We start from the raw sequence: 25,613 nt of genomic DNA, 5'->3' as shown, positions 1-25,613 counted from the left end.
TTTGCGTGTCGCTGTCCAGTTTTCCTAACTCCATTTGCCGAAGAGACTGTCCTTTTCCCATTGCATAGCCTTTCCCGCTTTGTCCGAAACTAATTGATCATATAGTTGTAGGTTTATTTCTGGGTTTTATATTCTTCTCCGTTGATCCGTGTGTCTATTTTTGTGCCAGTGCCACATTATGTTCATTACTACAGCTTTGTAATATAACTTGAGGTCCGAAATTGTGATACCGACACATTTTTTTTTTAATTCATTTCTTGAAATCCAAGTTAGTTAACATACAGTGTAGTCTTGATTTCAGGAGTAGAACCCAGTGATTCATCACTTACACATAACACCCAGTGTTCATCCCAACAAGTGCCCTCCTTGATGCCCATCATCCATTTAGCCCATCCCCTTGCCCACTTCCCCTCCAGCAACCCTCAGTTTGTTCTTTGTATCTAAGAATCTTATGGTTGGCCTCCCTCTCTGTTTTCATCTTACTTTTCCTTCCCTTCCCTATGTTTATCTGTTTTGTTTCTTAAAGTCCACCTATGAGTGAAATCATATATTTGTCTTTCTCTGATTGACTTATTTTGCTTAGCATAATACAGTCTAGTTCCTTCCTTGCTGCTGCAAATGACGAGATTTCATTCTTTTTGATCACTGAGTCATATTTGGATACTGGATTCATTTTATTTTAGTATCAGTATAGTCAACATAGGGTGCTATGTTCGTTTCAGGTGTACAATATCGTGATTCAGCAATTCCATACATCACCCGGTGCTCATCATAACAAATGCAACACAGTATTTTTATGGAATTATTAACTTCGCTTCCTCCTTCTCCTCCCATCTGGGCATATGTGTCCTGTCCGCTGACACTCAGGTCCTGGTTTTGATATTTTGAGAGGACTGATGACCCACTCCAGAGTTGTTTTCAGGTATTCGTTCCCCTGTTCCAACCGGACCTTCCCGAAAGATTTGGGGAGTAGAGTTTCAGAGTCACATTTCAATATGCAAACATTTTTCGTTATGTTTATCTTATTATATGTCTTGGCAATGTGCTTGCTTTCCTTTGAAAACAATGCCGGGCAACCCCAGAAATCAGTTCTAATTTACTCACTCAAATACATATACACAACGCAATGTAACTAAAATGATAGCAAGCGTATTGGGTTTTACAGGCAGTGTTTTCCTTTTGATTTGCCTCCTCCAAATCAGCTTCCCTCCTCACCACCCCAGCCTCCAGAAATCTCATATAGCCCTTTCTGTAGGATAAAAGTATTCTATCCTATGTAAGTCATTGCATATATGTTATGCAAACACACTCCTGTAGATACACACACCTAGTGAGATGGGTCACTTAGCGTTGCTTTATAAAACTGGAGTCGTATTTTTAAAAATTTTCTTTTACATTGATTTATTTTTGAGAGACCGAGCACAAGTGGGGGAGGGGCACAGAGAGAGAAGGAGACACAGAATCCGAAGCAGCCTCCAGGCTCTGAGCTGTCAGCTCAGAGCCCCACGCGGGGCTCGAACTCACAAACTGTGAGATGGTGACCTGAGCTGAAGTCGGACGCTTAACTGACTGAGCCACCCAGGCACCCCAAACTGGAGTCGTATTATACAGACTTCTGTGCATCTTACTGTTCTCACTTTACAATTTTTCATGGAAGTTTGGAGGGCTCCAATTCATCCTTTTTAATGGTTTCATAATAACCCATTACGTGGATGGGCCATAAACCATTTCCCTCTTTACGGGTATTTTGCTCTGTTCCCAGTGTTTTGCTGCTATAAACAGGGCCGCAATCAGCCTTCACGTCCTTATATGCTGGGCCTTTTATGTTTATGGAGTATATTCTCAGGAGCATGGGGCTGAATTGCAAGGTTTGTGTAATCTAACTTAATAAATATTGACAGATAACTTCCCCCAAAGGCTATAAGAACTCACATTTCCTCCAGCAACGTATGATGGTTCCTTTTTCCTGTTTCCCAAACAGCAATAACTATTTCTCTCCTCTCCTGCCTCCCCCGTGACCTGTCGGATAAACATAAAGAGAAGTCTTAGGGTTAATTTAACTTATATTTCTCTGCCAACTCACAAGTTTGAGCATCTTTTACGTTTCCTGGACTTTCGGGGTTTGCTTTTCTGTGAATGGCTTGCTTATATCCTTTGTTACACATTGTTCTTGTCATTTTGTAAGAGCACTTTACATAACAGATACCATCTCCTTTTCATCTGTTACAAACACTTCCAGATCTATTGTTTTCTCTTTACTTCATTTACAGTATTTTTGCTATAAAAAAAAAAATTTGCTTTTTTTTTTTTTTTTTTTACAGCTAGAGGGGCTTCTTTTTAAAAGCTTCTAGAATTTCTCTCTTAGTTAAAAAAGGGAAGTACTGGGGCGCCTGGGTGGCGCAGTCGGTTAAGCGTCCGACTTCAGCCAGGTCACGATCTCACGGTCCGTGAGTTCGAGCCCCGCGTCGGGCTCTGGGCTGACGGCTCAGAGCCTGGAGCCTGTTTCCGATTCTGTGTCTCCCTCTCTCTCTGCCCCTCCCCCGTTCACGCTCTGTCTCTCTCTGTCCCAAAAATAAATAAACGTTGAAAAAAAAAATTTAAAAAAAAAAAGGGAAGTACTTCCATTTTAACACTGTTTTATCCTGTACTCTGCTGTTGTGTCCTGTGCTTCAGCTAACTAATCTCAGTGCCTTCAAAATGTCACAAACCCCAGGGCGCCTGGGTGGCTCAGACGGTTAAGAATCTGACTTCAGCTCAGGTCATGATACCGCAGTTTGTGGGTTCGAGCCCCGGTCAGGCTCTGTGCTGACAGCTCAGAGCCTGGAGCCTGCTTCCGATTCTGTGTCTCCCTCTCGCTCTGCCCCTCCCCGCTTGTGCTCTGTCTCTCTCTAAACTTAAAAAGATAAAAATTAAAAAAAAAAAAAAAAGACTATCAATTAAAAAAAAATTGTCATGAACCCCAGAGCCAGGCGTGGGAATTTAGCAAAGCATGCTGGGAACTGTTATTCCAGGCTCCCCTCAGACCACGTGTGTATTCTCTGGCCAGATCCTATAGCTGATACCAGTCTGGAGTTTTCTGTCTCCAGCTCTTAGCCTCTGTCTTCTCTTCCCACCCCTGACAGCCCCCTCCTCCGTTTGCTCCTTAAATGGGATTTTTCCTTCCATTTTCCCAGCTGTCTTCTATATTTTGTCCGTCTTTCTGGCAGAATAAATGTGGAATGTCCCTGAACTCCCCATGCGCTCGCTCCAGAGCCTCCGAGGTCACAGGATCCCTTCCTGCCGCCTGAGCTGGGTGTCCCACACCTTCCCTGGACACCCAGCCTTTTCTCCAAAAGGCTGTCTGCACCACTGTGGGCTGCTCGAGTGCCTCTTTGCAGTGTGGTTTGCCTTGTAAGAATCCAGGACAAATTTTTTTTTCTTTAAACTCCCCGATGGACTCCTGACAGATTCAGGATAAATTCTCAGTCCTTTGGCTTCATGTTTAATAATAGCCTGCACTGATCGAGCATTTATTACGTGCCAGACTCTGTGCTAAGCACTGTATGCACGCTCTCCTTTGAATCTTAGACAAGACCCTGATGTAAATATTGCTGTCCTCACTTTACAGATGAGGCCCCCGAAACCGCAAGAGGCGAAGTTCCCTGCCCACAGTCACATCAGGAGCAGAGTGGGGCTAGGAGTCAAACACGCTGTCTCCAGGCACTGTCTGTAACCACCTTCTGATCCAGTCTTACCCCCGTCCTTACCCCGTGGCTTCTCCTTCCTGGGTCCTCACATGCAGCAACAGTTACCGCCTGCGCTATTCCCTGGGGCCACTAGTCATGCCCCCATGGATACAACTGTCATCTTCGTCACTCGCTCCTGCTTTATTTTTGGTTCAGATTTCCCCAACTGGACTCCACAGAGCAGGGACCGTGACTGAATTTCTCTCAACAAATCAACTTGCTGATTGATTGCTTTTTAATGTTTTTAATCTTAATTCCGGGTAGTTCGCATATGGCAGTGTTCTGTCAGTTTCAGGCGTACAGTGTAGGGATTTAACAATTCTAGGGGCGCCTGGGTGGCTCAGTCGGTTGGGCGGCCGACTACAGCTCAGGTCATGATCTCGTGGTCTGTGAGTTCGAGCCCCGCGTCGGGCTCTGTGCTGACAGCTCGGGGCCTGGAGCCTGCTTCCGATTCTGCGTCTCCCTCTCTCTCTGCCTCTTCCCTGCTTGTGCTCTGTCTGTCTGTCTCTCTTTCTCTCAAAAATAATAAACATTAAAAAAAAAATTCTATGCATCATTCAGTGCCCATCACCTGTTTTCACCTTCCCCCCACCCACCTCCTCTCTGGTAACCTCTCTGTTCTCTATAGTTAAGAGCCTGGTTTTGTGTTCATCTCTTTTTTTCTTTGTTTGTCTGTTTTGTTTTGTTTCTTAAATTCCACATGTGAGTGAAATCACGTGGTATTTGTCTTTCTCGGTCTGACTTATTTCACTTAGCATTGTACTTTCTAGATCCATCCATGTGGTTGCAAATGGCAAGATCTCGTTCCTTTTTTATGGTTGAGTAAAAAAGTAATATTCCATTGTATATATACCACATCTTCTGTATCCATTCATCTATTGATGGACACTTGGGTTGGTTCCATATTTTGGCTATTATAAATAGGGCTGCAATCAACACGGGAGTGCGTATATCTGTTTGAGTTAGTATTTTTGTTTTCTTTGGGTAAATACCCGGTAGTGAAATTACTGGATCGTAAGGTAATCCTATCTGTAATTTTTTGAGGACCCTCCATACTGTTTTCCAGAGGCTGCACCAGTTTGCATTCCCACCAACAAACAGTGTGAAAGGGTTCCTTTTTCTCCACATCCCTGCCGACATTTGTGGTTTCGTGTGTTTTTGATTTTAGCCGTTCTGACAAGTATGAGGTGATAATCTCATTGGAGTTTCGATTTGTATTTCCCTGAGGTTGATTGATGTTGAGCATCTTTTCATGTGTCTGTGGGCCATCTGATTGCTTTTATTTTCCAGGAACTTTCTCTGGCCTTCACTAAAATGAGGTTTAGCCATGACTTCTGGGGAAATATTGTATCTTTTTAAAATCTTGCTTGGCATGGGGCGCCTGGGTGGCTCAGTCGGTTGGGCGGCCGACTTCAGCCAGGTCACGATCTCGCGGTCTGGGAGTTCGAGCCCCGCGTCAGGCTCTGGGCTGATGGCTCGGAGCCTGGAGCCTGTTTCCAATTCTGTGTCTCCCTCTCTCTCTGCCCCTCCCCCGTTCATGCTCTGTCTCTCTCTGTCCCAAAAATAAATAAACGTTGAAAAAAAAAATTAAAAAAAAAAAAAAAAATCTTGCTTGGCATGGGGCGCCTGGGTGGCTCAGTCGGTTGGGCGGCCGACTTCGGCTCAGGTCATGATCTCGCGGTTCGTGAGTTCGAGCCCCACGTCGGGCTCTGTGCTGTCAGCACAGAGCCCGGAGCCTGTTTCGGATTCTGTGTCTCCCTCTCTCTCTGACCCTCCCCTGTTCATGCTCTGTCTCTCTCTGTCTCAAAAATAAATAAACGTTAAAAAAAAAAATTTTAAAATCTTGCTTGGCTTTAAAATACCTGCAGTGATGAACCTATGGAGAAGTCCCTGCTTAACTTAATTAAATGTCTCCACGACCAAGCAGGTCCTAACCCTAACAAGGACCGGCTCTTGATGAGATTAAATCAAATTGGTGGAGAGTAGGAAGAATAACTTTTGGCTCGTAAGACACTTCCCACGCTCATTTCATTTAATCTTCGTAATGATCCTGTGTAGCGGGTATCATCCTCGTTTTACAGACGAGGGAATGATTTCTAGAGGAGACGGGTCCCCGCTGAGAGGGGCAGATCTGGGACTAGACTCTCCTTTGGACTCTGAGCCCTCTCGCTGCATCTCACCGGCCTCAGCTTGGACAGCAGGCTGGCGGGGCCCGTCTGACCTCGTCACCACACCACGCTGACCCTGAGGTGGAATTAAGCACCGCTTCCTCTCTGTTTTCCGTGGGGGTTAAGGAGGTCGTTTTGCACTCCCAGATTCCCTGCGTGTGGAGGGGCCTGGAAGCCTCTGAGAGTGGAGCCACCTCTCCCGGAAAAGCCATAGCAAAGGCCTTCCCGGGCTCCCTGGAGGCAGTGAGCAGGTGTTGGGGGGGGGGTGTGATGGGATTAAGTATTGCCTGGGATGGCCACAGCTCCATTGTCGATAGGAAAAACCAAATCGGGGGCGCCTGGGTGGCTCTGTCGGTTAAGCGTCCGACTTCGGCTCAGGTTGTGATCTCGCGGTCCGTGAGTTCGAGCCCCGCGTCGGGCTCTGTGCTGACGGCTCCGAGCCTGGAGCCTGCTCCGGCTTCTGTGTCTCCCTCTCTCTCTGCCCCTCCCCCGCTCGCACTTGCTCTCTTTCTTTCTCTCTGTTTCTCTCTCAAAAATAAATAAACATTAAGAAAAAAACAAGCCATCTTGTGCCCAATAAGTGAGGAGCAGATTCGCTGGTGTCTAGAGAAACTTCCTATGTGCAGGCGGTGGAGGAGACAACAGAAGCGGAGGAGAGGACAAGGGGAGGAGATTGGTTTATTTGTGTCTTCGGCCCTGTCTGTACTCATTGCTTCCTGGGCTGGGATCAGTGTGTTTGTGTGCTCACCACGGGAAGGACCCTTTCCGGGTTCCTTGTGATGAATTTCTGCCCAGAACCTGGGAGCCCCATGTGGAAAGGATCCCTCCTTCTTCCCACAGGGCCCCAGGGAGTCACCCACGCTAGGGTGCCTGTCCGCACCTACCCCCAGAGCTTCCTTACGGGTCCATTAATTCTTAGAGCCCTAGGCAGGCACTAGCCTGCCTCAACCCTTCCCCCTTCAGAACTGCGAGGCTGCACCTGCCCCTGGGTGCACAGATAGCAAACAAGCCGAGGGGTGTGAATGAAAGAAAACCAAACCTGTCGTGACTTCTTTGTAAGGCTTCCCCGATGAATAAACTTTAAAAGAAAACCAGAGCGAGGGGTTCTTCTTTCCCCACCTGGGGCAGCAGCACAGGAAAGAACCGGCCTCTCTTGTACTCCTTTACTTTGTCCCTTCACAGGTACGCGTCTCTGGGCCTCGTACCCCCGGGTCCAGTTTGGTCGTTGTTCTTCGTTGCTGGGTTTTCGTCCACTTTCTCTTGAGTGCTAAACGCTTCGTAGGCTATTGGAGCCATGCCGTCTTGCTCTTCTGAAACCCTTCTTCCCAAAAGAATTCCTGAGCCCAGTTTGCCAATTGGAACGAAGGGATTACATCAACATTGCCCATTTGATTTCCGGTTTGAGAATGGGAGGGGGGGTCCGTTCTTCGACTCTTCCTTGGAAGGAGGAGGAGAAGAGCTGTGTGTAAAGATGGTCAGGCCGTACCACTCTGATCTCCTTGGGATTCCTGAGCTTGCTGGCAAAGTTTGCTCCGATTCTGCGTGAACTTCGGCCACCTCCCTCCGTTTCCATCTCCACAAGAAAGATGACCTAGGTATTCGTTTTCTTCAGAGTGACGTTAATTGTGAAAAAATAAAGAGTGAGCTAGCTTTTTTTTTTTTTTTTTTTTAAGAGTGAGCTAGCTTTAAGGGCCTTAGTGAGCCCCTCATTTCGCAGATGAGGAAACAGAAGGGCAAGGAGTTCACACAGCTCCCCTGACTGCTGGGTCAGTGGCCTCCCCGCCCTCAAGCTGCTCAGCTCTTGAAATAACTCATCGGATATTCCCTTCTGCAGGATAGAGCATGTCTGCCCAGAAACTTAACCCCTTATTCCCACTCCTGCACCATTTGGACCCAAGCCATGTTCCCTGGAGAGCTGCTCAAGCCCTTCGCCCACAGTAGCCCCGGAGGGCCTCTGCTCCCTCTTGAGAAACTATCCTGGTCGGACTTGTACCTGCAGGGGCAGGCATAGCCCTCACACTCTGGCCATGGGGCTTTCTCCTTTTACGGCCCCTTCGTGGTGCAGGGCCCTGGGTGACAGGCAAGACCCTTCCCCACCTACAGAAACCCGAGGCAGGCCTCCCTCTGATGGCTGGTCCCGCCCCCATCACCCCCAAGACATCCACATGACCCAGCACACGGACGGCCCCGCTGCGAGCGAGGCTGCTTGTGGCCGGGGTCCAGAATCACACTTGATTCTTTTGTGTGATTCAGAAGATTCCCATTTGTAAACTCCTCTGACACTGAGCTGCAATGCCGACCCACCTGGCCTGCCAGCTTGTTCTACAGGAGGAGAATGAAAGTGACTTGGCACGTCGCTGCCCGGCCCTTGCCATTCTTCAAGACCAACTGGCAGCAGCCAGGCATCCCTGCAAGGAGTGCGAGGGAGCCCACGTCCCAACTAACACCTACTGTGTGGCAGTCAGTATCTTAAGTGACAACGACAATGGCTAACATGTGAGGGAAAGCTTGTTATGTGCCAGGCTTTACGTGCATGATCTCATTTGGGCTTTATAGCCCGAATAATATAATCAGATGAGACAAGTGCTATTAAAAGCTTTATTTTAGGGGCGCCTGGGTGGCTCAGTCGGTTAAGCGGCCGACTTCGGCTCAGGTCATGATCTCACAGTCCGTGAGTTCGAGCCCCACGTCGGGCTCTGTGCTGACGGCTCAGAGCCTGGAGCCTGTTTCGGATTCTGTGTCTCCCCCTCTCTCTCTGCCCCTCCCCCGCTCATGCTCTGTCTCTCTCTGTCTCAAAAATAAATAAAAACGTTAAAAAAAATTTTTTTAAAAAGCCTTATTTTACAAGCGGGAAAACTGAGACTCAGCAAAGTTAAGAGTCTTGCCTAAGATCATAGATCTAGTAAGAGGCAGGATGTGGATTTGAACCCAAACCGTCTAATCAAACACTAACTCTTAGCGTCCCCGTGATGCCACAGGGGCTGTTATTAGCCACATTTTACCAATGAGACTCTGAGCAAACCAGGCAGTTGCCTGAGATTCCACCACCCGTGAATGGTGAAAAACCGGGCCTTTTCAGGCTTCAAATTCTGTACTTGCTTCACCATTCTTGCTAAATGAGTGCTGGCAGCTGCCCTGGGTTGGACGGGAATGGCTGGGTGTGGCCCGCTCCTAGAGGCTTCCAGGGGCTGCCAACCTCCTGCAACCGTGGTGCCATCTTGCCAACGCCATTGGGCCCACGGGGCTGGCATCCTGGGACCAGGCTGGGGTCCCTAGCACCGGGGCAAGTGCAGACAAAGTGCAACCTCAACCTTTAAAAACGTTTTAATTTGATGAGTACTTTTTTTTTTAATGCTTTAAATGTTTATCACATTCATAAGGTAAAATCTGTCACAGTAAAATTCACCTATTTTAAATGTACAAATTGATGAGTGTTGACAACTATGTACGTTCATGTACTCCCCACCATAAGGTATAAATCGCAGCCGAGGGATAGAACATTTCCTTCACTTCGAAAGTTCCCTTGTACCTTTGCAGTCAGTCCCCCATCCCTACCCTCGGTCCCGGGCAATCAGCGATCTGCTGTCATTATAGCTTTTGCCTTTTAAAAATATTATGTAAATGGAATCATACTGGTAGTGTTTTGTGCCTGACTTCTTTCATTTGGCATAATGCTTTCAGGATTCACCCATGTTGTTGTGCGTAGCTCTGGTTTATTCCTTTTTTGCTAAGTAGTATTCTATAATACAAGTATCACTCAGTATTTTTGTTTACCCCCTCACCAGTTGATGGACATTTGGGTTGTTTCTAGATCTGGGCTATTAATAATAAAACTGCTCTAAATATTTACATACGAGTTTTTATGTGGAAATATGTTTTCACTGCTCTTAGGTTAGTGTGTGTGTAACTTGATGGGAAGCTGCTAAAATATTTTTCTGAGTGGCTATCCACTTAGCGTTCCCACCAATGGGAGGAGCGTTCCGGTTTCTGTGTAGCGTTTCCACCAATGGTAAGAGATTTCCAGTTTCTGTAGCGTTCCCACCAATGGGAAGAGCGCTCCAATTTCCGTGTAGCGTTCCCACCAATGGGAAGGGCATTCCAGTTTCTGTGTAGCGTTTCCACCAATGGTAAGAGATTTCCACTTTCCGTGTAGCGTTCCCACCAATGGGAAGAGCGTTCCAGTTTCCGTGTAGCATTCCCACCAATGGGAAGAGCGTTCCAGTTTCCGTGTAGCGTTCCCACCAATAGGAAGGGCGTTCCGGTTTCCGTGTAGCGTTCCCTCCAATGGGAAGGGTGTTCCAGTTTCCGTGTAGCGTTTCCACCAATGGTAAGAGATTTCCAGTTTCCATGTAGCATTCCCACCAATGGGAAGAGCGTTCCAGTTTCCGTGTAGCGTTTCCACCAATGGTAAGAGATTCCCAGTTTCCATGTAGCATTCCCACCAATGGGAAGAGCGCTCCAATTTCCGTGTAGCGTTCCCACCAATGGGAAGAGCGTTCCAGTTTCCGTGTAGCGTTCCCACCAATGGGAAGGGCGTTCCGGTTTCCGTGTAGCGTTCCCTCCAATGGGAAAGGTGTTCCAGTTTCCGTGTAGCGTTTCCACCAATGGTAAGAGATTTCCAGTTTCCATGTAGCATTCCCACCAATGGGAAGAGCGTTCCAGTTTCCGTGTAGCGTTTCCACCAATGGTAAGAGATTTCCAGTTTCCATGTAGCGTTCCCACCAATGGGAAGAGCGCTCCAATTTCCGTGTAGCGTTCCCACCAATGGGAAGAGCGTTCCAGTTCCCATGTAGCGTTCCCACCAATGGGAAGAGCGTTCCGGTTGCTCTGCAGCGTCACCGATGTGTGGTCTTGTCGGTTTGGTGCGTCTGAGTCATCTTGTGCGCGTGTGGTCGTGTCTCTTTGCAGTTTTAATTTGCATTTACCTAATCACTAATGTGCTTATTAGCTGCTCATATATCTTTTCTGGTGAAGTGTCTGTTCAAAACCTTTGCCCATTTTTTTTTTTTTAATTGGGTCGTTTGTCTTATTACTTAATTCAGCAGTACTTTTTAATCTCAAAATGTGAACTCACCAATGCTTTTCTGCTGGAGGCCACGTGGTACTGTGGTTAGGACACGGGCTTCTGTAAACCGTGTGCATGTGGATGGTAGGCCCGTCATGGGTAGCTGTGCAGTACTGAGCCGGTTCTGGAGCTGTCTGTTTTCCCATCCGCAAATCGGAGGTGACTACGAAACCCGTGTCCCAGGGATGTTGTGAGACTTGAAGGAGACAATCTTAACACAGCACCCGGCATGGTAAACACGCGGCACGTTAGCTGCTTTATTATTGCTATTATTAATTCAAAACGAGTTTCTATAAAGAGAGACGGTTCAGTGATGGCAGTGGGTGCGGATAAATCACTCCGAGTGTTGACACCGTTGGGTACAACGGGGACCCAGTGGCCCTGCAGTCACTGCACGCAGGTCTGCACTCACAAGGGGCTGCTGCCCTGGAATGCTGTCAAGCAGCACCTGGAGGGACCGCTCCCACCAGGCCCCAAGGGAGCAGCTGGAACGAAGGGTAGAGGAGAAAGGGAGGTGTGGCCATCGACCAGCCTCTGCAGGCTGAAGGCCAAACTCCCCACCCTTCCTGTCTCCCCTTTTGAGGCCAAGGAAGCCAGCAGTTTTGTTCTATAAAACCCAATAGACCTTTCAAGTGAAGCAACTAAACTCAGGCAGGTGGTTTTCTTTTCTCTTCTTTGAAGGATGTGGCAAGAGGAGATGGGAAAGATCATTAAATAAGAGCTTCAAGACCTCCGGCCCCTCCCAGCTGGGTAGGCTTCCAGGGCAGGTGGAGCCTGTCCCGTGTGTGGGGCCTCTAGGACGCATCAGGGATCACAGACTCCTGCCGAGAGCGGCCTGGGCAGCAAAGGTGTGGAGGACGGTGGCAGAGGTCAGGGCAGAGCTGTGGGCCTCAGATCCATTGGGGCAGACGCCATTCTACTTTGGCAGGGGACCCGTGCCTCCCTTTGCCTCAGTCTGCTCCTTGGTGAAACGCGTCCGAAAATATCGACAGGCGAGCACAAAGATTCAGCCACTCTAAGATAAAGAAATGGACAGATTTTAAGGATGTTTTAGATAGGTCATGTTTGAGGATAGATTGGGTTGTTAAAACTGGAGACGACAGATGCCAGCGATGGGAATATGAAATTATAACGGATTGCCCAGCTCCAAGCAGAGGTTGGAGGGTCAGGCTGCTAAGTATTCGACTGGGCAAGGAAGATCTCATTCCTTGCCCCTTCCCTGCCCTCCAGTTATGATTGCAGTGACCTTGGATGAGTCAATGAGCCTTAATGAAAATATTCAGCTCTGGTATGCCCAGAGCCAACCCTGGCTGACACTTTGTTTCCATTTTCACTCCAAGGTCCTGATCTATATTTATCAAGCTTTCACAATGTCAGCCCAGTGCTGTTGGCTAGTACCGTGGCGTCATTCGTTTCTTCATTCATTCATTTACTGGCATTTCTCGAGCACTTAACGTGGGCCAGGCAATGGGCTAGGGGATGGGGACTTGAATAAGACATGGTCCCTGTGCTCGGAGGTTACAGCAGAAGGAGACAGTCTTGCAAAACTGTGGGTATTTGATAAGCTCTCCGAGTTCCAGCCTCCTTTCATTACCGCAAACACCTGTTCTCGGTTCTTGGCCTTTGCGTCAGCTCTCCTTGGAATGCTCTTGGCCACCCCCTCCCCTCCCCACCGCATCTCACTCGCTTAGTTTTCAGAGCTCAGTTTAAACACGATCGTCGGGTCCGGTCCCCTTGTCACTTGCTCTCCCTGTCCTTTCCCCGGGTATCATTCTCCTCCCTGGTGAACAATCAACTGGGGTAAGAATAATGATGACCGTGGAACTCATGGCTCCCTCACTAGACTGTAGCTTCTGTTATGGAAGAACTAGTTTATTGTTCTGTCCTGGCCCGGGGCCTGGAGGGACAGGAAGAATGGATGGACGGATGAATGAATGAATGAACGAGGCCAAGATGTGGTAAAACCACGGGAGGGAGCAGGGAGGGAGCAGAGGGCCCGGCCGTGCGCCCTGCCTGCGGTGACCCAACCTGCAGAGCGTCCCCAGGGGCTCCCTGCTAAAAGTCCAGCCCCAGACGTGGAGGGAGGAGGGGAGGGCAGGGGAGCTGCTGTAACAGGAGAGGCTGCAGCTGACCGGGAGGCAGGCCCGGGTCCTTGGGTGACTCGTTCTAATCTTAGAAGGCATGTCTCGGCTTTCTGCTGCGGCCTGAAGGACAAATGTCCCGGACCCCAGGACACATGCTCGCTGCCACGCTCACCCCGGAAGCAGGAATGGCTCCTAATTAGGTTCTCGTGCGGGGCCCCCAGGGGGCTGCGGCTATGACCCCCGGGGGTGGCTCCCCGGGCCCCACCCCGCACCTCAGACTTGAGGGGCTCTCAGTGAAACGGGCCTTGTTCCGGCACTAAGCAGTGTGAGACAGGGCCCTTCTGAACTCACTGGAGAGCCACGGATCGTAGGTTGATTTGTCGGCCTCGGTGGGGGAAAACCCACCAGATCAGCCCTGCCGGCTACGCGGAGTCAGTTCTTTTAAACACTCCCTTTTGGCCTACAAATTATAAACAAAAACAAGAAGCCGAGCTGTTCAGAGGCCGCCCGACAGGCAAGGCTGGGGGGGGGGGGGCCGCCGCTCCTCTGCACCCCAGCTCACCTTGTAGCAGGAGCCAGGTTTCAAACCGAGGGTGCAGACTCCAGAAATCCCCGGCAGGCGCTTGCGGGGGCTGACCCCTGCCCCTCCTGAGAGCCCTCCGCTCCTGGGGCTGGCCCTGCCTCTCACCACCCAGCTCTTCTCCCCGGGCTCCCCTCTCTGGAAAGGGAGCCCCTGTCCGCCAGAGACGTGGGCAGGACCCTGACTCCTCCCCGCACCACCTGGACAGGCACCCATCCTGGGTGGGAATCCTTTCTCCCAAAGTGCTTTTGAGTCCTGTCCCTTGCCAGTCTGGGAAGACTCCCTCGGCTGGCAGACTCCTGAGGTCGGCAGAATATGCTGGCTCCAGCCCTACGGCTGTAAAGCCATCCTGAAGACAGCCACCGAATCCCGGATGGACGTGTTGCTCACGGCCACCTCTGAGCCCTGGTCTCTGCCCCTGCGGAGTCCTGGTCCTCACTCTCCTGCAAGGCCGGCAGCCCTAAGCGCGCCACTGGCCCGCCCACCCACAAACCCCTGGAGTCTGGCCGAGGGCCTGCCGTGTGGTAAGGGCTCGTTTACATCTTCTGAGCCGGTGAACCCACAAACTCTGCGGCCTGACGCTATTCCTTTACCCACGAAAGGTGGGCCGTAGACGCTTGGGATTCTCACCCCTCAAGAAAGCACAATAGGGGCGCGTGGGTGGCTCAGTGGGTTAGGTGTCCGACTTCGGCTCAGGTCACGATCTCGTGGTTCGTGAGTTCGAGCTCCGCATTGGGCTGTGTGCTGACAGCTCAGAGCCCGGAGCCTGCTTCGGATTCTGTGTCTCCCTCTCTCTCTGCTCCTCCCTCTGCCCCTCCCTCCCTCACGTGCTGTCTCTCTGTGTCTCTCAAAGATGAATAAAGGTGAGAAAGGAAGAAAGGAAGGAAGCAAGCAAAAATAAAAGGCTGCTGCTTGCACTCATAGCCTTTACTCAAGGTGCAGATTGCAGGGGGAGCCAGATGACGCTAGACATCTAACAGCTGTACATCCGAGATTGCAGACTCCCGACCCTCAAGACCCTGGGACCCCCTGTCACCAGACTCGCTTTCATCCTGGCCACTGCCCCCAGCCATTGTCCCTCAACATTTGTCAGGATCTCGGCCCCCTTCCTGCCCCTTCCGCTGTTCCCCGCACTCAGCCTCCCCGAACGCACCTCCTGGCCGCCCTGGCAGATCCAGACCTGGCCAGAGGCCCCGTGGGCAGCAGTGGCTTGTCAACATGCTCATTGTTCACCTTTTATGACAATGGCAACAGCTTCCGAACTGGGCTCCTGTCCCCAGCCATTTCTCAGCCACAGGGATCACAGAAGTGAATCCAATGGTTTTGCTTAAAACCCTCCCGTGACTTTGCATGGCCCTTAGAACCGGGTCCCAGCTCAGAAGGATGGTGTCCTCAGTTCACAGCGTCCTCAACTGAGAGTCACCTCCTCCCTCCTGTTTCCTCCCCCTCCTCCTCTTCATCCTCCCCCTGCCCCTCATCCCCCTCCTCCTCTGGGGGAGGGGGGTCTCCTGTGATCACGCCCCAGAAGCAGTGCCCGGCGCCCCCTTTTCAGGCTAACCCTTCAGAGCATTAGCACCACTCACATACGATACATCCACTCGTTCATTTGTTCACTGCCGGTCCCTCCCCCCCCAAACGTGGGTTCCAGGGAGAGCAGGTGTGTCGTTTTCAGCACTGTGATCCCGCAGCCCAGACACACGGCCAGCGGGTGCTCAGCAAGAACTTGCCGGCTCGCACTCTTTTCCCACGGCCAGTGTAACAAAGTTCGTGGCTTCAACAATTCAAGTCTGTTGCTTTGCGGTTCTGGCGCTCACGAGTCCGGAATGGGTCTCTTCTGTGTCACTTCTGGAGGCTCTGGGGGAGAAACCCCCTCCTTTTCCAGCTCTGAGGCTGCCTGCCCGGCTCAGCTGTCGCCCTCCTCGTCTTCAGGGCCAGGGGTGGTGGGTTACGCCCTCCTTACAGCCTCACTCCGGCTAGCAGCCCCCTTTCTCACCCGACTCTGCCACATCTAGGAATGCTCGTCACTGCACTGGGACCAGCCAGCTAATTCAGGACAGTCTCCCTATGTTAAGGGCAGCCGATCGGCAACCTTCATTCCACCTGCTCCCTTCATTCCCCTTGGCCACGGAACCTACCATAGCCACACTTTCCAGGGATTGGGATGTGGGTGTCTTTGGGGCCCATTTCTGCCTACCATGCAGATCCATCACACGTTAGATACGTTTTAACCATCTCTGTTCCCCAGCAGCCCATAGACTCTGGGGTGCAGACAGTACCCATCCTGGCCATCTCTGCTTCCTCTCCTCCTTGAGTCCTCCGAGCCTCACGACTCTCCCTGCAAGACGAGGAGGCTGAGGCTTCAGGAGCGCAAGTGACACAAGAAAGGGACCGATCCGAGATCATGCTCGGGACCTACCTGGTGTCCCTAACCAGCAAGCCTCTGAGAGCTCCCCGTGTTAGGTGGTAACAAGCTATAATCACACCAGAAGGAGGAAAAGCGAAGGAGGTGGCGAGGGGGGACGGAAACACACTTCCCTTTCCACCAGCACCGCCTTCACAGAGCGGCAGCTGCCCAAGGACCAGAAGGGATGGAAATACATGTTGTTGTACCACCTGCTCCCAGAGGGACGCTTCTAAACAGCAAATCCGATAGCTCCCCATGAGAATGTTTTATTAGCTCACCCCAGCCTCGGGAAGAAAGTCCACGTCCCGTAGCGCAGCCTCAGTACCGCGGCTGGCATCGTTCACGTCCCATGTGCCGAGGTACGAGCCTAGCACAGAGGAAGCTCGGAGTCAGTGTTGGCTCTGGTGGCCATCATCTCACATCCTCCTCATCCCAGCACATCGAGACGGGGATTATCACCCTGATTGCACAGGAGATGAAACCGAGACTCGGAGAAATCAAGATTTGCCCAGGGCCAATACAGCTAACGGGGAAACGCTAGGGCCTGAATTAAATTGTGGAGACGCCTCAACCCTGGGCAAGCCACAGCTTTCTGTTTCTCTACCTCTTTTCTATCCCCCCTTCTGCTTAGCCCACGTTGAACCAATTAAAGTCTCCCCAAGACGTAGTCTTCCACGCTTTGACACTTTGCACCTGCCAGTGGGTCCCCTGTGCCCGACGAGGCCTCTTCCCTCTCCCGCCCCCCCCCCCCCGCCATCCCCCGGTCCCTCCGTCCCTGCCGGCCTTCCAGACTGCTTAAGCTTCACTTCCTCGGCGAAGCTTTCCCTGAGTCACCCACGTGGCTTAAGTCCCCTTAAGTCCCGAGCTTCTATCACAGTGACACACGTTTCCCAATTGCGGCCGCGGTCTTTCTGCATTATGGTAGTTTTCTTATTCTGTTTTTCAGCTGGACGAGAAGCTCCTTGAGCGCCAGGACCACGAGCTTTCGTCTTTATATCCCCACACTGAGGCAGTGTTGGGCACATGATAGATGTTCGATAAATATTCACGGAGTGGATAAATAAATGAGTGACCGTGGACTGAGTGCCCCCTAAGTGTCAGGCTCTTTGCTGGGTGTTTGGCTTCAAACTCATTCCGTCGTCCTTACAAACCTATAAGGTACCTGACTGCATAATGAGCCCCTCCAGCAGCAAGTTGGGAGAGACTCCTTAGATAGGTCTGCAGCCGTAAGGCATGCTGGGAGCCTGGGAAAGCCCGAGCCTGTGGGTAGAGGAGGCCAACCGTGAAGGAAGGGAAGTCAGGAACGTGGAAACAGAGCTGCTTTCTCTCCATTGGCCTCTCCCACTCCCAAACCAACAGGCTTTATTGAGAGCGAATTTACGTGTCACACAATTCACCCATTTAAAGGGTGAAATTCCACGGTTTTTAGTGTGTTCACAGAGTCGTGCAACAATCACCACGGTCGATTTTGTAACATTTTCATCACCTCCCAAAGAAGATGCCCCTTGGCACGCACCCCCCCCTCCTTGTCTACCCCTCCCCTCCAGCCCTCAGCAACCACTGCTCTCTGTAGTAATCTACGACACAGTAACTGCCACCACTAGGAATCTACGCTCTTGTCCCCAAAGATTTGCTTCCTCTGGACTTTCTGTATAAGCGGAGTCATGCAACACGTGGTCTTTGGTGACCGGCTTCCTTCACGGAGCAAGCGGCACGTCTTCAACGTTCATCTGATAGTCTGATCCAGCTGCTTTGATTTGACAGGGCTTTGGACAGCTGGGACCTTCGTCATGACCCTAAAAGCCACCCTATTAAGCTTAGTTTCGCTTACTGTTTTTAATCGCGCGTTCCTGTGCACGCCGGTTGCTCGGCGATGGTTTGAACAGCCAGTGATGGGTGTTAGGAGGCTGCCTAGGTGATAAGACAGCCCACCCTCGAGCTGAGGATGGCAGGAAGCAGCGGGAGCCCATGGTAGCCAGCTGGGGCTCCCCCTGAGGCTTCCGTGACCCAGAGGGAATGGAAGGGCAAGAGTAGATTCGACGAGACCCTGGACGTCCCTTGGCCTATTTAGGGGAGCCGCTAGCCCCACAGCCAGCGTTCAGTAATAGCTAACAGTTCTGGAACACGTACTTCATTCCGTGCCCCATTCGGAGCATTTTACGTGCATGAACTCATCAACTCCCTCCAGTGACCATGTATCATAGGTGCTACCCTCATCACCCCCCATTTTACAGATAGAAACTGAGGCACGAAAAGAAGCTGAGGCACACAAGAGCTTAAGGTAGCTTGTCCGAGGCCACAGAACTAGTGAATGCAGAGCCAGGATTTGAACCCAGGCAGTCTGGCCCAAAGCCTGAGCCGTGTGCTCTACTGCCCCACAGAGAGCGCGATAACATAGTCAGCTGTGCACGCTTCCTGGAATAGACCAGGCTGATTCTGAATCTCGTGGGGACTCTGGGGCTATCAGCCACTTGCCGGTGTGTATGAGAAACGACGGTGCAGCCTCCGGAAGACAGGGCACGTGTTGCACACTGGGTTGGAGCAAAGGCTGACGGGTGTTAGCAACTCTGTTTACAAATGAGGAAACTCAGGGTCAGAAAGGCCCGCATCCAACACACGTCACAGCCAAGACTAGGACCCAGGTCTGACTCTGAATTAGTTGCTCCCACTTCTATCAAATTGTCCTTGTGCATTGCCAACCGCATCAGACTCAAAAGAAATGTTTTCCTTATGCTTGTCCAACAGTTAACGGGTCTTTATAAAGAAATGTAACATACCGTGTCTCCCAAATTACATTTTTTAAGGTCCTGTCTCTATAATGGCACTAGAACGAGCATCTCTGTCCCTCTTCTCTGTTGTCCCTGCTGTTACCTGGGACGCACCTAGACCCTAGCCCTGCCTGCACCACTGCCACTAAGCCCGCCTGGATGAGCCACCAGGCACCTGGGGCTGTGGGCTGCACTGATTCTGAGACCACGAGAGCAGTCGGCACGGCGTCCTGCCCATCGAGGGCTGCTGAACTCTGTCTATGCTGCTGGGCCGCAGCACCACATCCTGGGAGGAAATGGGAAGCCCTGAAGGTCCTCAGGAGGGACACACTCCTCGGGTCAGGGGCCTGCTCTTCCCGCAAGCACAGTACTTTACCTGGGTTTTCCCTGGGAGAGATTCTCAGAGGCCAAGCACCTGCTATTCTCAGATCCTTAAAGCCTATAAGTGGGTAGGGAGGGGATATTGGGGACTTTTTTAGACTTATACGAAATATTTGTTGGGCTTAAAAAAATAATAACTTAATGTTTATTTTTGAGAGGGGCGGAGGGGGAGGGGGAGGGGCAGAGAGAGAGGGAGACAAAGAATCTGAAGCAGGCTCCAGGCTCTGAGCTGAGAGCACAGGGCCCGACGTGGGGCTCGAACTCACGTGAGATCATGACCCGAGCCGAAGCCGGATATTTACCCCCGAGCCACCCAGGCGCCCCTTATGTGAAATATCTGATCAGCGTTCACATCCGCTCCCATTCTCCTGCCTCGTCACGTGGCTGTTCTCCTTCTTCACCTCCCCTCCGCTCCCACCTCCTCCAAAACAGGCTGTTTCCTCTGTCAGGGCCACCGTTATCCCAGCGCGTCCTGTGGTATCTACAGATGCTCAAGAAATGAGGAATAAGGGGAGCCAGCAGCATGGGTGGAGGACACGAGGTTTTTTCTGGCCGTGACATTCCAGGATTTCTTACCTTCTGTCACCTAAGCCACAGAAATCTTCCGGCGCCCGCTCCTCCCGTCTGCAGTCTGCAGGGAAGTGTCTGCAGGGCTGGCCTTGCAGCCCCAGGAGCAGTGTCCCCACCTTTGTGAGCGAAGCCAGCTCAGCGCCGATGAGCAGGTGGCCCAGAGTTCAGTCTGTGGATCCCTTCCTTCCCTTCCTTGCCCTCTTCTGTGTATCCTATGATTTCATCTAGTCCTGTGACTGCAAATACCATCTCTAATGAGTTTTGTTTCCAGCCTGGATGCCTCCTCTGAGCTCCAGATGTGGGTGTCCATTCGGCTCCCTGCACTGTGTCTCCATTTGGGTATCTACAGACAGTCCAGACTTTCAGGAGCAAGCAAGACCTGTTCATCCCCCATCTACCCTCAGTCACATTTCTTTCCCCAACAAGCCGTCCCCAACCCAGGGAACAATACCCCTGAGTCCCGTTGTCCAAATCAGACTTCCGGGAGTCGTCCTTGGCCACTCTCGTCCCTTGCGTCCTAGACCTGGTGCATCAATAATTCTTCATTGTCCTACTCCCAGCGCACCCTTTCGCACCCCCTGCCTGCTGCAAGACTGGCCACGCCACCATTACCTGGACCACTGCCAGAACCTTCCTCCTGCTCTCCACTTCTACTTCTCATCCGTCCTCCACAGACAGCCTCTTATGTGTGGCCCAGGTCACACCCGTCCTTGAAACCCTCCAAATGGCGTTCCATTCCCTCAGAATAAAATACAGATTGCTTCCCACATGGCAGGCCCCAGGCTGTCTGTCGCTCTCACCTCCCCTCGTCTTCACGTATCCAACATGTCCCTGCCACGCTTTTCACTCTGGCCCTCAGCCTTCGTTTCTGTCTGTGCTTTCTGCTCAGGAGAGTTTTCCCCCCACCCTTTCCTCAGCTGGGATTTAACTCGGATGATGTCTTCCCTCATAAATGCCTTCCCACACCCCCCAGAGATAAAGTGCCCTATTTTCTCTCTTCCTTAGCATTTAACAAGCTACCTTATTTATCTGAGTGTATGTTCATTGTTTGCTTCCCTCACTGGAATAGCAACCCCATAAGGGCAAGAACCCTGCCTTGTTTGCTATTATATCCCAGGGCCTAGAACATAAATATTGATTGATGGCAGACTGAGATATTAATGACTGAATAAGATAACCCTTCCAGTAAAGGTCTAGAGCTATCTAGCATGTTGGTCCGGAAAGAGCTAGAGCTTTGGAATCTAGCTAACTGTGGGGCTGGCCCTTCCTAACTTGAATAGCAACTCTGGGCAGTTTCTTCCTCTGGCAGCAGTGTTGTGAGCATTACAGGAAATGTGTCAAGTGCTCTTAAGGACAGTGCTTCCCACATAGCAGGTGTCCTAAGTACGTAGGCGGGTCAAATGGGCCCATCTGGTTCCCGGTCCAGTGCCGTTTGCATCATCCACGGATGGTAATGGCTGGACACTGGGGTGAACTGAAGTGTCAGGGATATAAGGTAAGCGTGTAACGGAAGACTCTGGAACCACTGTGGCATCCCAGAGAGACTTGTCTGTTGATCCCTTTGAAGTGATGGTTTAAGTATGGTCCTGTTGGAAGAGTGCAGATCCCTTAAATGACCGGGTTAAGATCCCCTGTAGATCTAGAAGTGCAAAGAAGCAAGCACACCTTATATTTTCAAGGCTCTGGGTGTCTGGCCTGTTTCTGGTGAGCAAGAGAACCTTCCGTTTAGCCAAGAGCAGGGGTTCCTCAGCCCCCGGGCAGAGCCCCCTCATTGCTTCTCCTCCCAAGCTACAGATGAAGAGGCCTCCCTTGGTGCCTTGTTTCCCTAATCCAAGGCCCAGACACCGTCAGATACTTAGACCTTGGGCCAAGGTGGAGGATGGAGAAACAGGGGAAGAGCCAGGGAGGTGGGCAGAGCCCAATTCGGACCTGTACACAAAGGTCCCACTATGTGGATCGTAGGCAGCATGCAAATCGTATTTACTCAACATGGCAACAGCTTGGGGGAAGTTCCATGCCGTCCAGACACAGGGGCTCCTCAGTTCTCAGAAGAAAGTCCCATAGAAATGGAAAGTAAACACCAGAGGTGGTTGTTTTTTTTTTTTCTGGCCTAGGCAAAGTCAGACAGGAACCACAGAAGTGGTTTCCAAGCTGGCTGGCAGAGCCGGGCTGGAATGGTAGCAGGGAGGGCTTGGTAAGCAAGATCTGGGCCCAGGAAAATGGAATGAAGACCGACAGTCCGAGGAAATGAGTGTCATCTAAAGCAAGACACAAAGGGACAGATTTAAGACCTAGAGATTGGCCCAAGAAGAAAGGATGAGCTGAGGTCTAAGCAGTGGTTAAGACTCAGTGTGGATGCAGGCCGGGGTGGTCCCGTGACCGACACGGTCCAGAGTGTGTCAGTGACCCTGGGAACAGGTACCCAGGCCCTGAGACTGCAGGCTGGGTTGGATGTGGGGAGGAGAAAGACAGCACCCTTCAACAAGACTTTCTATGTTCCAGGCTCTGTGTTAAATACTTTGTGGACATTTTAGGGACAGAGAAAGAACACTTAATCCGGGGGAGGCTGAGGGGTCCCAGGAAAGTCTGAGACGAGGCAAGGGCTCTCAGTCCAGGCGAGAGCATGGCCTTACCAAACCAGCCCCAGCGCCAAGACAGAAAGCTAGTGAAGTTGCTCACTAACCTGGACCTGAGGTGGTGTGCCATTGGACCCCTGGAGGAGGTTAGTAGTTGTACCTGCCAGAGTCACAAGGCAGAAATCCAGGCAGGACCTCAGACGGGCTGAGCCATTGGCTTCTGTCCACCTCCAAGGCCATGCTTCTTCCATTGCACCTGTGCAACCCAGTGGCTAATAATAATTTCACTCTTTGTATAGCACTTTAGTTTTCAAAACACCTTCACAAATTATACTACTTAACTAATATCCTTTGCTGGGTTATCGGGTGTTGGAGTAAAATGTTGCATAGATTATTGTTTGGCTTCCTCCTGTGTGACTCTGGCTAAGTTACTCGCCCTTTCTGGGCTTCAGTGGGCTAGCTAGGAGAAGGCGGTCTTCTACAACTGAGAATAAGAGACTGTGATGGGCACTGAGGAGGGCACCTGTTGGGATGAGCACTGGGTGTTGTATGGAAACCAAATTGACAATAAATTATATCTAATATTTAAAAAAAAGAGAAAGAATCTGACGAGGGGTGGGTGGTGAGTGGATGTAACAGTTTCAACCAGCTCTGGAGTCCTTAGACGTTCTAAAGAAAAGTCATTCATTGGGCTCCAGGAAAACAAACTCGGGTGTATTAAAATCTTTCCTTCAACCCAGCTTTTAAGCCCTAAATGCTTCCAGAAGCCTCATAGATCTCTCACTTCTGAGCCCCTGGCCAAGCCCAGTTTCCAGACAGGGAAGTTAGGGAGGAGTTTTTGATTCCTGTACAGCTCTATTTTTATCTGGAATGTATCTTCCTGCACACCAGTGATTGGGTGCCTTCGAAGCTGAGGTAAAGTACGTTGTCAGCAGGACCCCGAGCAATAAATAGCAACGGACAGAGAGACTGATCTGTTACGTGGGCAGGAAGTTAGACAGATGGACAAACTGATCGGCCTGGCGTCTTTGCCAAGAGCGGCCCAAGTAATCACACTGTGCCCGAAGCCACTCCGTTGTTCCCAAAGGATGAGCCGTTCCCCTCTGACGACCCCTATCGTGGCACGCGTGGAAGGCAGACAGGTGTGAGTCGTGTGCCTCTGCCCAGCGGGCCCCTCCCGGAGTGGGCATCAGATTCCCCCGCTTTTCCCCAGCATTACGGAGAACCTGGCATCTTGAATAGAGGTGAATCCTTTCACATCTTTATGCGAAGTCAGCATCGGGTGTTTAGGCTGGAATGGGGTTGACCTTGAATCACAGCTGGAAACCGTAAAGACGGACTGGTCTTTCCTCCCGAACAGCCTGTTCTCAGATCTGAAGGGCCGTGGTCCCAGCAGTTCTTGCCCGTCTCTGAACAAAGCCTGCCTCACAGAGTTCTGCCCCATCTACTTAACTGCACCTTTCCTTGGTGGGCTCCGGGTTTGCCCTGCCCCAAGCCGGCAGCGTCTGGCACAACCAGACACATTTACTGCGACACCCCTATGGAAACACACCAAGGAAGAAAAAAGGAGGGCCTAAGAAGTGTGTGTGCGCGCGCGCGCATGTGCAGTGCATGCGCCCCGTGGGCACGCATGCGTATTGGCGCGCGCATGCGTGCGTGCGTATGTACGGGCTTTTGGCGCGCGCATGCGTGCATGTGTGTGTTTGAGTGTCGTGGGGACGCCGGAAGCGGCGCCTTGTGTTTGGGAAGTATGCGCCCGGTGGAGAAGTGGCCTTTTTGGGCCAGCTGCCGCTCAGATCCTCCCAGTCTCAGGCCACCCGTGAGGAGGGGAAAAGGTAGGGCGCGTTTGCAGCCGTGTGAGAAATGCCGTCAACGTGGTCACAAAACACAGAAGCCTCATGTCTCGAGAAGGGATGTTTAAAAAATTACTATGGGGGCCGCATGCAAGCCGGCAGAAGCGAGGCGGCCCTTTACAGCACTTGCTGACTCACCGAGTGTGTCGTGTCGCGGTGACAAGTGGCAGGTGGGGGTGAACGGTTCTGGGGTGCGTGCGTCTTGGCCTCCTGGGGGAGCCTGGAGGCACTGGAGGGAGGGACGGCTGCAGGGAAGCAGTGGTCTTTGCTGTGGCAGGGCAGGGGCACAGGCACGCTCGTAGCCAACGTGGAGAAGCCCATCGCCCAGGTGGTTCCTCCAGCAAAAAGAACAGGAGGGAAAGCGATGAGTTTCTGGGGAGACAGAAACGCACCGTGTCAAGTACCTGACCTGAATCATCACAGGGGCTCTTGGAAGGACCCCGTTGCTGTAGGAATTTAAACAAATCTTCCAACGCGCTTAGGGGTGTGCCAGGCCTGGTCCCAGCCCTTCAGACAGTAAATCATTTAATCCGCAGACCCTGCGAGTGATGTGCTATTATCCCCGTCAGGGCACAGAAAGGTAAAGGCATTCGTCCAGGTCACTGAGCTAATGGGAGACAGAGCCACCCAGGGGTTGAATCCAGGGGGTCTGGCCATGCTACCTGCTTCTCCTGTCATTTATTTATTAATTCAACAAATATGTACCAGACGCTTCTTTGTCCAAGGCATTCAGTTAAGGAGGGAAGACAAGACATATACACATGCTAAAAGTTGAATCAAGGGCATTTGCTTACCCCGTTTCATGCACTTGAAGCCTTGCTTGCCAATGCATCTTGCCAGCCCCCATTTCTGAAAGCCTCTTCTGACCAAAGGAAGGCGACTCCTGTCATCTCCTCTCCACATGCCCCTTTTCAGTCTAGGTCTTTGCAGCATGAGGAGCACAGGGCTTACGCTGCTTCCCAGACCCCTGGGTTCCCCTTCGGGACGGGACCCAGAGCCACACCCAGGGCCGAGCACACCCTAAATATTCACGACACGTGGTTGACTGGATGATTTAAAAAAGGTTTTTTTAATGTTTATTTATTTTTGAGAGAGACAGAGACAGGATGCGAGTAGGTTAGGAGCAGAGAGAGAGGGAGACACAGAATCCGAAGCAGGCTCCAGGCTCCAATCTGTCAGCACAGAGCCCGATGAGGGGCTCGAACTCACGAACTGCGAGATCATGACCTGAGCCAAAGTCGGACGCTCAACCGACTGAGCCACCCAGGCACCCCGACTGGATGATTTTTAAAATCCTTGGATGCAGGGGTCAATTGCAAGATGCTATTAAAATACCTCATTGTCACAGCTTCTCTGCTTACGGTCACGAAACAAGGGCTGTGTGTGGCACCCAGTAACAACACTGAGAAGAGCCGAGGATAGATTTGCTGGTTAACTTT

At 51.3% G+C, this 25,613-nt stretch overlaps 1 protein-coding gene across 3 annotated transcripts in view; it reads left to right on the top strand.

The window, feature by feature from the left end:
* The window catches only part of RCSD1 (RCSD domain containing 1), a 75,905-nt gene that overhangs the window by 28,176 nt on the left and 22,116 nt on the right, over nt 1-25,613 (top strand). The gene's annotated exons all lie outside the window — the stretch shown is intronic.

This window comes from Lynx rufus, unplaced genomic scaffold (assembly GCF_022079265.1).
Source record: "Lynx rufus isolate CCGP_SWC_20201006 ecotype Redwood Valley unplaced genomic scaffold, mLynRuf1.p SCAF_15, whole genome shotgun sequence".
Taxonomy (NCBI): domain Eukaryota; kingdom Metazoa; phylum Chordata; class Mammalia; order Carnivora; family Felidae; genus Lynx; species Lynx rufus.
Note: the sequence above shows the minus strand (reverse complement) of the source record. Positions and strands in the feature narration are given on the sequence as shown.